General features: G+C 43.7%; 1 long non-coding RNA gene across 3 annotated transcripts; it reads right to left on the bottom strand.

Moving 5' to 3' along the window:
* Positions 1 to 810: 810 nt before the first annotated feature.
* LOC144581072 (uncharacterized) lies at positions 811 to 9,020 on the bottom strand. 3 transcript variants are annotated; one of them, XR_013531597.1, is made up of 5 exons: positions 8,811 to 9,020; positions 6,690 to 6,766; positions 6,068 to 6,182; positions 4,113 to 4,238; positions 811 to 1,228 (listed from the first exon to the last, which is right to left on the bottom strand). It is a non-coding gene; the product is annotated as an uncharacterized LOC144581072 (long non-coding RNA). The 3 variants fall into 3 exon arrangements; XR_013531598.1 differs by lacking the exon at positions 8,811 to 9,020 and adding an exon at positions 8,624 to 8,770; XR_013531596.1 differs by having other exon boundaries at positions 813 to 1,228; positions 8,934 to 9,020.
* Positions 9,021 to 9,332: the final 312 nt, after the last annotated feature.

Raw genomic sequence — 9,332 nt, 5'->3', positions numbered from 1 at the left:
GCAAGTACTTAGTGTAAATATTCTAATTTCTACTTTAGAAATGGGGAAACAGGCCGACAGGATGTAAGTGTCTTGCCCATCGTCTCAAAGCCAGTGTGTGAGAGGCAGGATGGAATCCCACGGCTGTGTCATGCCATAGCCCGTAAGGAGACAGTGTAGGTAGGATCCAAGTAATTTTGCTTCAGCAAGTTTCCCTGGTTGCTTTCCCCTTTTGTCTACCTAGGCCCTAGTTCTTTCATCCAGCTCTATAGCCTAGGGAATTCTCACATATTTTGTGGCAAATGGCCTACCTTAACAAAGGATGCAGATAAAGACGTACATAGGGGAAGGGATGATGGAAGAGGCAGGGAGCTTCCATGGCCTTTACGAGCATGCTACCCTCCATGTGTTCACCGAGGCAGAAGCTCCCTGAACCCTGCTTTTTGGGTTTTGATGGGGGTTTCATTGTATAGGCATGATTGATTGAACTGTTGGCCTGCCACTGGAAATCAACTTAACCTCAGCCCTCTCCATGTCCTGAAGGTTGGGGATGGGGCTGAAAGGCTAACCCTCTAATCCCTGATCCTAGAGCTACCTAGGAGCTCCCAGCCATTGGTCAACTCACTAGCATACAAAAAGGCATCACTATGTGGAGTTTCTTACAAATTGTAGCTGTATGACAGTAAGCAGGGTCCAGCACCAAATATGTATTTCATAATATCACACAGGTGTATGCCAGCCAAATCAGAATACAAAGTTGGAAAAATTATGCTTTTTATTCAGGCACGAGTCTCATTCACCCACGCTGGAGTTGCAGCGGCTTAAACGTGACTACCTTCATCCTCGAACTCCTAGGCTCAAGGGATCCTCCCACCTCAGCTTCCAGAGTAGCTGGGACTGCACCTACACACATCTACACACATACATGTATACATTCATGCATGCATTCATTTATTTTTGTAGAGAAGGCGTTTTTGCCACGTTGCCCAGGCACGTCTCAATCTCCCAAGCTCAAGCAATCTTCCTGCCTCAGCATCCCCACGTGTTGGATTATAGGTGTGAGCAACTGCACGAGGCCAAAATTTTCAATAGTGTCTATTACGTGAGAATAAATGAACAAAACATGTGCAACGCTTCTTTGGAGAAAACTGGAAAACTTTACTGAGATTTTTAAAAGTCAAACATCTCAGAGAAATTCAGTTTGCATTCTTTCAGCTCGTCTTCGTTTAAACCTGAGGTTTCCCTTCCGCTGCAAGAGAAACATAACAGGAGGGAACATTACTAGCACAACGGTATTCAGACGAAATTAAAGGTATGCAAAGGACATCAAAGCTTTCGTTTTATACAATGGACTAAAAACAGAAGCCTAAGAGTCACCATATGGCTAACATTCAACTAGACCTCTGTAGGGACTTTGATGATACACTTCCGTGCATATACAGCAGCAACATTGAGCACACCCTGCTTTTCATGCTGGAAGGAAACCAAAAGACAGTCCAAGGCCAGAACACATTAAATCAAGTGAACCTATTAAAACGGGCTTAGATTAGATAGGAAACATTGTGTCGAGTTTTACTCAAACTACAGGCAGAACACAAAAACCTAAGAAACAGAAGGAATTTCTGAAAAAAAAATCCTTCAGAAACAATGTATCATTTAATGTTTTGGCTTGAAACAAATAGTCCGAAAACTATCTTTTGAGAGAACAGTTAATGTCACATTAGGAAATACATAAGTGAAGTGAACAGAAAGGACAGTTTTGTGTTTTTTCTCTCTATTGTGTGGAAGTGCAATAATATTCCTTTGAGCTAGTTTGCCCTTCTTTTTTCTTTAACATACACTAACCATTTGCATCCAGTTTTCACCTAGAGTCCTTATGTCAATATAAATAATGACACATTTTTCACTGGAAAGTATTCTGGTTTGTATAATTAATTAAATGGTCATATAAGTTTTAAGGTATCACTATCATGATTGATATTAAAATGTGAAAGAGTTATACATCATAACCAGTGTGGAAAAAAAAAAAAAAGAAATGGAGAGGGAAACAAATCGAAGAGTTAGACACATGGAAAAGTTAAATATTTCCTTCTAAAATTAACTGTTTTTGAGGGACAACTGGCAAATTTCACAAGTTCTTCCACAGCCTTTGTGATGTTCAGATATTGACGTATTACAGGAATATATTAAATAATGTAGGCATTTCTGGCATTTCAACCGTTTGTTTCATCCACACTCTGAAAACATTAGTGTTCAGGAATGTATTCCCTTTCAATTATGCCCTACATTCAATACCTGTGTCTTGTTCACTCATATTCCATGTTGTGCCTTTTCCATTTTCTTCTAGATTGTTTAATCTACTGGATGCTCCCTTCCCAGCTAGTTCTCAAAAAAAAAAAAAAGATCTATCAAATGTATTACTTTCGGATTAGTTTTACTTTTGCTAATGATTCGCCTCTTTCATTTACTGCCTGTGTCCTTTTCCCTTAAGTTTATTCTGTGACTCATTTATCACTTTTTTATTTATATTACTTTCTCGTATCATGTAATTTACTGTCTATTTTAATAAGACATACTTCTAATGCTATGACTATCCTAAGAATACAATTGAAGTTTGTTCAATAGGCTCCTGGAAATCGTGTGAAAGCAATCTTTTAATGTAAATAGTCTAATGAAGTTGTTCAGCAGCGTGGAGTACAGACATCTAGATAATTTCTGCCCTAAACATGCAGTGCTTCCTTTCAATTCAGAGGTTCTTTTAATTAAGTCAGCAATTTGGAAAATATGTATAAAAGATACCTATGTAGACTACTCAGGACTTAGTACGTTAGAGTCTTGGAAGTTTAAATCGTATCGTTTGAAGACTCAAGGCAGAAACCTGTAATATATAACCTCTGATATGGTTAGAGGTTACCATGTGTGTCTTCAGTCTAATTACACACAGGGGTTCACAAAGACTTGCAGGAGAGTAGCAAGCATGCCTACCACAGGCATCTTACAACCAGCTTGGACATCACAGATTTGCGTGCACGATCCCTACTTCGTGAGCCAGAAAACGTGACTTGTCTCTTTCCATTTTATTATTCAGTCATTCAAGGGTTCACTGCAGGAAGACTTTAAAATGCAATCATTGGGTCTGGCAAGGGAGGTGGCTCAACCCCTATAATCCCAGCACTTTGGGAGGCCAAGGCAGGTGGATCACTTGAGATCAGGAGTTCGATCCCAGCCTGGCCAACATGGTGAAACCCCGACTCTACTAAAACTAAAAAAGTAGTCGGGCATGGGAGCATGTACCTGTACTCTCAGCTACATGAGAGGCTGAGGCACGAGAATCGCTTAAACCCGGGAGGCGGAGGTTGCAGTGAACAAATATCAGACCACTGCACTCCAGCCTGGGTGACAGAGCGAGACTCCGTGTGAAAAAAAAAAAATGCAATTTTTAACAGCCTGAGAGAATTTAGGATTTGAGAAAATCCAAGAACACCCATGAAAGTCTCCGTACAGGTAAACGAACATCAAGCAGAGTGCCCACTCATTGTCTTAGGGACAATGAAATCTCAACTTGGGTATTGTAATTGGACTGAAGCTCATTATTATGAGAAACAAATCATGAACATAAGAATATCTCTGCACTCTCTCCAACAGAACTAGAGCATCCAGAAACCAGCACTGAAGTGGAAGTGGATTTGAATCTATCTGATGGGCATTCACTACTTTCAATAAAAGAGAAACGGGTTTAGGACTTACGAGATTTGTTCAGAATCTCAAAAATTGTGTTAGAGCTGGTACTAGAATCTCTTTCAGGGTCAGCATATTTCATACAAGGTGGCATTACAATGTATTTGAGAAAAGCAGAAATGAGAAAATAGTCTGAAAATTGTTAGCTGTTGGTGATACTCAGAAGAAAACTTTTTTTATTTGATGATTAAATACAGCTTTGACCCAATTTCTGTCTGTATCTGATAGTGTTTCAGTTCTGCAGTCAGGATTCTGGGGTCTGAACTACCTTCCGAACAAAGTCTGCATTCAGACTGTTTCTCAAGGGGCAGTAATGTTCTCTCTTTTTATTATCTAAAGTATAATATTGTGGAAGACAGAAAGCAAATAATTTTGCATCTTAATGGATAACGTACCTCCTTCTGGCATTTTAAGTTCCTCTGATTTTGGCAGAATCTTCCCCTGGACATCAGGACCTTCTCCGCATTCACCCCCAGTCTTTGACTGAGACAGCTCCTGGAGATCAGCTTTCAGGCCAGGCACTAAAAAATACAAAGGATATAGGCTGGAGCAGCGAAACAAGAATGATAAATGAGGAAATGATCACATTCTTTTCCTCAGTGTTACGCGATAAAAGCCTGTACGCTGCTGTGGTAATAAATGTGATGCAAAGACGTCCCATCTTTGTCTTCCAGGTATTATGATATCTTAAATGACAATCTGAGGATAAATCACACCACACCTACATTCCCCATACTTTACCACTGTGTATTATCAACATATAGCTACCCGGGAAATCTGAAGACTGCCCACAGATAGCATTTTAATCAAAAGTTAATGTAATTTTCTGAAGGTGTAAATCGATGTGTTGGTGAGCCTATGACAAATCTTATAGTCATGACACTCATCCCCTGTTGAGGTACCTTGAAAATGTTGGGGTTAATCTTAATTAAAGTAACGCTTCGGTCCGAAGGCCCTATATGTGACTTTCCATACATGAATGTCATTAAGAAACAGTACAAAATACAGCAGCAAAATCACTGTCTTCCAATGAGAGTATGGTAACTGATGTGTAAAGAAGTTAATGGGCATTGATCGCTGTCATATCCTAGAACCCCCTTAACAGTGAATTGCTAAAATGGCCCATAGCCAAAATTCTGTCTATCTTGAGTTTGAAAATGCCATCTGTTGAGGAAACAATTTATTTCGTGATAATCTTATCATACTTTGAGTTTTATAATTATAAAAATACTGAAATGACTTTTAAAAGCCCCTTAAAAATCCTACTAATATAGTTACCTGTAGGCCAGTGTCCTGAATTATCCACCTTTTACCAAACATACTGTCAAAAATACACACCAAAGGAAACAGTGGCTGTCGTTCGTTGGCCTCTTTTCTGGGGTTCCTATCCTGCTTCACTGAACTGCATTTATTCCTGAGCCAATACTGACGTATGTTCCAGTACAGACATTATTTGACTATTAAGCAGTTTTAAGCAAAATCATTCACATTTTCTAACATAGATGGTGGGAAGAATGCAAACCTTGGCACAAAATATAAATTCTTTCTCCATGAGTCAAGTGTTCTTGGTTAAGTCTCAGTCTCTGAGCCTCAGTTTTCTTATTCATTCATTTATTTAGAGACCTAGTCTCACTCAGTCTCCCAGGCTGGAATGCAGTGGCACGATCTCGCCTCACCGCGACCTCCTCTGCCTGGGCTCAAGTGATTCTCCTGTCTCAGCAGGCTTAGCTGGGATTACAGACATGTGCCATAACACCCAGCTACTTTTTGGATTTTTAGTAGAGACAGGTTTTCACCATATTGGCCAGGCTGTTCTCAGACACCTGACCTCAGGTGATCTGCCCGCCTCGGCCTCCCAGAATGCTGGGATTACATGCGTGAGACACTGTACCTGGCCGCAGTTTTCTTATTTACAAAATGAGGTTAACGTTAACATCCCCTTGCAAATAGGCATTATTCAGGGTGTTATAAGGTATGGTGACTTGGCACTCCACGTGCTGTTAAAGGGTGCTTACAACACCGTGGCCGCCATGGCTGAGAAGATCACACTGCAACATCCTAAGAAGATCAAATTAAATTAGTGCAATAATGTACATTTTCATACAACCAATTAAATGGTTTCATCTGATTTAGGAAGGAGTGTATTTTCAAGCATACAAAATGCATCTCGAAGAAAAAGAGAAGATTCTTCACACCCAGGGACTGCAGGAAGCTGCAAACTATACCCATCACGTTTCTAGCCAACTCTCAATAAAGGCTTGAGATTCTTTCCCAATCCTCCTGTTACTGGTCATGGCATAAGGCATGATGCACACATAGGCCTCCTCCCCCCATACACATTCTTTCTTACCCTTCCCAGTTCTTCGAATCTTAGGTCCACCCTGAACTTCTCTCTTCTGACCAGGTGTACGATCCCGACTTTCAGCTGGTGTTTCTTCTTGTTGAGGCTTTGGCACACTGGGCTCCTGGGAAAAGGTGTGTGTGTGTGTGTGTGTGTGTGTGTGTGTGTAGATAAAAAATTTCCTTTCAATGCATGTCAATAATATGAATATACACATTACATAGATACTTCTGATCATACGCATGTTTAAAGACGTGCCCCAACACTATCCCAATACTATTCCACATACTTATTCTACATAAAGTCACGCTTCCCACAGAGAGGTAACTCTAAGACTGTGACCCTCAACGGCTTTGGACGCCATTTTAATTTACGTCGGGTTGAATGTGTATACTGTGCTATAAATAAGCATGAGGAGGAAATCACCAGTCAAATCTGGGGAGCACAAGATCACACATCCAAACACGACGAGTATGTAGTCCTCTGGGTTACTCTTTCCTTCATGAGCTGCAATGATCACTTCTTATCAACATGGGAGAACTTCATCAATATATCTAAACTAATTCTACAACAATACGACAGCAACAACAAAATTCTGTTAATAGAAAACATCAAATGTTAAGTCACTCACATCAGGCCTGGTCAGCTGAACAAGTCGCACATGTCGCATTGGTCTATGTTTTCTTTCTCTCCCACTCATACTTCACTCTGCAAATAGAACAGTGTGCACTTGAGGAGGCCGAAGTGGGTGGACGACCTGACGTCAGGAGTTCAAGGCCAGCCTGGCCAACAAGGTCAAACCCTGTCTCTACTAAAAATACAAAAACCTAGCCAGGCTTGCTGGCAGGTGCCTGTAATCCCAGCAAGTAGGGAGGCAGAGGCAGAAGAAATCACTTGAACTCTGGAGGCAAAGGCTGCAGGCAGCCAAGTTTGCGCCACTGCATTCCAGCCTGGGCAATAAGAGCAAAACTCCATCTCAAAAAAAATCAAACCAAACCAAACAAAACCAAAGACAAACAAAAAAACCCCAGAATACTGTGACCGGAAAAACGCACGTGAGAGGATACTATATTTGAGCACTTCCAAGGCCATATGTTAACTTGCAATTTTAAAAAATTTGGTAATACATTGAAAAGTCAGTCAGAGGGCATGTATGAGTGTGTATGCCTTCTGAATCGAATACTTGCACAACCAGCTAAGCTTATCAAGCTAGCTGAGCAATGCCTTAGGGCTCATGGCAAGAGACACACGGCATTTCCAATGAGGGTTCGTTTCATAACTGGTCTCTTTTTAGTGAGACAATTAAGAAAATACAGCTTGAGAATTAAAATTTAAGTGCCCACAGCTTTCGTCACACAGGCATTTGCTAGGCCCATTTCCCTTCCAAAATGAAGTTTTGTTGGAATGGTGAGCCCCACCCGTCCACTCGAACTTCCAAGATGGAGTTGAGAAGTTGCCACACAGTTGTGGGGGGTCCTCACCGGGCTGGCACCTCTGAGGTTCGCTATACAAACCCTGGGGCTGCGAACACCAGCCCAGAGTGCTCCCGCTTTCCAGGCCCCTTCCTTACCACCCACGCCGTCGCAGCCCTGATCCCCCTTGAGGAGTATGGAATCTGTCCTCTGGAAGGGGTTCCAGGCGTTTCTGAGACTTGGATACTGCCAACAGAAGCCCAGCATCGCCACAGCTTCACCTAACTGCCGCCCCCCGGCCCCTGCCGCCCACTCCAAGGCCCTTCTTCTTGGTACTTTCTGACTCCCACAACACAAGAAGGCCCATAGCCATGGAGCCGCATGAGAAGGACGACAGCCTCAAGGCCCTTCTCCCTTGGAGTCACCGACCAAGAGGCACGACCCTCGGAAGCCTGCTGTCTCCTCCTCACCCTCACTCACACTTCAGCTTCCAGTGTGATGGGCCCGTGGGCCTAACCCGCTGAGTCCACTGTACATATCGCCTCGGTATAGGCCTATCTTGATCTTCCTTGCCAATTCATATTTCACAATGCAAACGGAAAGCTGCGATTCGGAAAATGCACTTGACAGGGTAGGTATATCTGACCACTTCCATAGTGAAATGCCAACTTGCAATTTTTACAAAACATTTGGTAATACATTGGAAGTAAGTCTCGGGGCAAGTGAGTGTGTGTGCCTTCTGAATCGAATGCGTGCACACTCCCTTAAATTGGTCAAGCTACCTAAGCAATGTCTTAAGGCTCCTGGCCAATGACACAGGGTTATTTCCAATGAGGTTGGTTTCACAACTGGACTCTTCATAGTGGAGATCTTTAAAACATACAGCTGGTGAATTAAAACTGCAGTGACCATGGCTTTTGTTACACACCCATCTGATAAGCCCATTTCCCACCTAAAATCAAGTTTTGTTGGAACGCATGGTCCCACTCATTCAAACCTCCACTGTAGAACTGAGACATCGAGACGAAGCCCTGGGCGCTCCTCACTGGACACCTGTGCCAAGCGCTCTATATACCTGTGAGCTCCCGTCTCTAACCCACTGCGTTCAAGAACCTCTCCTTACCTCCCACCCAGCCCTTTCCCAAGTCCTTACGAAGGAGTCTGGAACATGTCCTCTCTCCGGGGTTCCAGGCCCTTTCAAGACGTGGATACCTCCAAGAGCATCCCTAGCACTCTCCCCGTCCTCACTTGACACCGCAACTCCACAGCGCAACTTCCTCCGGCGTTCGGAACCCACCACAAGGACCAAGATGGCGCCCGGGCATGAGGAGGACTATCACCTCAAGATTCTTTATGTGGGAGGCCACGGACCACGCTGCCCCATGCCCTGGAAAGCCACAAGCTCCTCCTCACACTCGCTCACACTTCCACTCCTGGGAAGACTGACTGGTCTGTGGACCTACCAGCTGAGTCTCACTAGCGGTAGAAACGGTCTGGACTGCAGTAAAGTAACCCTCACACCCTCACACCCTCACAGCTCCGCGACGTTCACCACGTGGCGAAGGGGCCGATGGGAAGCCGCCCAGTGAACACGCGCGCACGCAGGTGGGTGCACCGAGAGCATGCGCAGTGAAGTTGGTGCCCGCCTTGTGGGCTGTGGCCCCGCCTCCTCGCCACGCCCAGCCGTGCCCCGCCTACCCCACCCCACCTGCACCCAACAGTTCTGCGCCCTGTCCCAGGTCCCCACTGAGGACTTCAGAATGTGCCCTCTGTGGGTGGTTTCCTGTGCCTTCGGGACTCAAATACCACAAAGAGTTTCCCCTTCAAAACCCACTCCAAGTTCACGAGGCCCTCTTCTGCTC

The sequence above is a fragment of the Callithrix jacchus genome, chromosome X, assembly GCF_049354715.1.
Source record: "Callithrix jacchus isolate 240 chromosome X, calJac240_pri, whole genome shotgun sequence".
NCBI classification, from domain to species: Eukaryota; Metazoa; Chordata; class Mammalia; order Primates; family Cebidae; genus Callithrix; species Callithrix jacchus.
Note: the sequence above shows the minus strand (reverse complement) of the source record. Positions and strands in the feature narration are given on the sequence as shown.